We start from the raw sequence: 2,283 nt of genomic DNA on the forward strand, positions 1-2,283 counted from the left end.
TTTTCCATTTAACACGCTTTAACATAGATCATGAATACCCCTAATATACGCAGTGGTTTAGTACAGTGCTATTTTTGGAAATGTATATTGGACCTTTATTTCATTCTGCCTTCTATGGATCTCGCATCTGACCTATACCTTTTCTTCTTTTCGTAAGGACTTACTGCTAATTCTTGTAGGATTTATCATCCTCTTCACGACCGTGGGCTTGTTTCGTAAGAAGTGAAGTTTCCATCCTGCGAGGATTTATGGTTAATTACCGTAAAATTATCTGTCAATTCATCTCCTAAAACTAAGCAACGTCAACTTTGGTCAGTAATTGGATGGGTAACCGCCCAAAATATGTGATAATGACGGAATGCCACACTTGAGCTCCTGAGGTTTTGAGATTCGACAGACTACTGGAGGAAATTCACACAGACCAGGTGTACAAGTGGTGGCCCGTGTACTTTAATCTGTAAATCGAATAGATTTGTCGCTGTCCTTGAACACGGGAGAGTATATGTACACAGTATAGAGTGTATATACCACAAAACAAGCAAGTAACCAAATTTCTATAAAATACAGCTTCGTTAGCCGATCGTAGCAGCCAGGGTGGTTAGGTATTTTTATACAGGTGGAAAACAATTATTGGACCAAGCCACTTCAATATTCGTCAAAGAAGAAGACCAGCCCCTGGAAGGCCTGCGGACGAAAGACGCGCAGAAGACTGAAGACTGATGACACCTATAAGAAAACTTAATGAATCATTAATTGTAAATTGATTTATTAGCAGTAGGATGGAAATGTAAGATCGAACTGCTGCTGAACACCTGTATTGCTTACAAGGCTGGGCAAGGTGCAAATTAATAAATAAATAATAAATTAGATCTTAGCAGCCAAAGCAAAGTGAACACGTAAAAATTATTATAATTTAAGCTCAAAAAATTGTTTTCAGTTGAAGATTTTAAAGGTGGTCCGTACATAATAGACAGTCAATTATATTGTTGATCCAAATGTTTTCTAAAATTCTTGTTATCTCCTTTAACATAGACTTATTTGAATCTGATTATTTATTCCTCCTTCATTCTTTCATTTTTTCTTGTTAAATGTTGTAAACCGACTTAGATCATCAGCGCCGTTTATTTGATTATTTATTCCTGGTAATACTTTATTTTTTTGGTTATTTACTTCAGTTAAATCTATCTATTTCCAATTACATTTCTGTAAGTTTATTGTGTGATCTTAAAAATTTTAATACAGATTTTATAATTTCATTATCATCTCTAAGTTATTGATATGTCAGGCTTTAATACTGGGGTGCGATGTAAAGTTTTGGCATTCCTGAAAGATGTGGCTAATTGTCAAATTGCTATTACAATACTTATACTTTGGTGGCATTTGTTTTGTGAAGAGGTAGGAGTGAGTAAGTCTCATGTAATAGAATACGTAGAGTAAGTCTCTGTCTAGTCATTTTCATCCCATATAGACTGCCACCCTTCTTTCTTTTTCGAGGCTCTGCTTATTATGAGGTTAAGATTGTTTAACTTAGTCCTGGAAGCGTGAGTGCTTCTTTAGCAGCTTGATCGACTAATTCATTTTCTACGACTTCCACGTGAATTGGAACCCATATAAATTTTACTGAAATGCACAGATTTGTGGTTAGGTAGGAATGGATGCTAGAAATTTTTTTTTAGTGTTTCGGGTACATACAATCTTTGGCTTTTAACGAGCTTAGCGAATCTGTAGTTATTATTATATTGTTATGGGTCAAAGAAAAACAGAAGTGAAGTCCTGCTGCTTTTGCATAGAGTTCGACAGTGAATATGTTACATAGTTCGTGGATTTTAATTTTGTGTGTTGTATCATTGGTTACGAAAGATGATGCTGATGATTGGTTTGATTTAGATCCATAAAGGCTTCCAGCATGTTTTGCAGTTGGTGATAAAAGTAATCTTTATATTCAGATAGTTCGGTACTATTTTTAGGATATTTGGAGAGATCAAGAATAGTTTTGGAGCGTTGATGGGTCCAGAATGGATGCTCATTTTTGGATTTGTTAATTGCTATCGTTTTGAGAAAAGGAATAGCTAAGAAGATTCTTTCTGATAGGGGAAGTGTTGAATTTCGTTTCTCTTGAAACAAAAGAAGGGAAATTTAGAATTAAAACTATATTTGTGAGTTGGATATTTTGTATGTAAATATAATTTTGAAATATAGGTTATTGCTAATTTTAATCTTTTGAACAAAACGAGGTGATAGTCCGGATTCAGCACATTGACTAAGAATGGGGCTCGTTCGAAA

Source organism: Halyomorpha halys, unplaced genomic scaffold, assembly GCF_000696795.3.
Source record: "Halyomorpha halys isolate HHAL.00 unplaced genomic scaffold, Hhal_1.1 Scaffold1991.1, whole genome shotgun sequence".
NCBI classification, from domain to species: domain Eukaryota; kingdom Metazoa; phylum Arthropoda; class Insecta; order Hemiptera; family Pentatomidae; genus Halyomorpha; species Halyomorpha halys.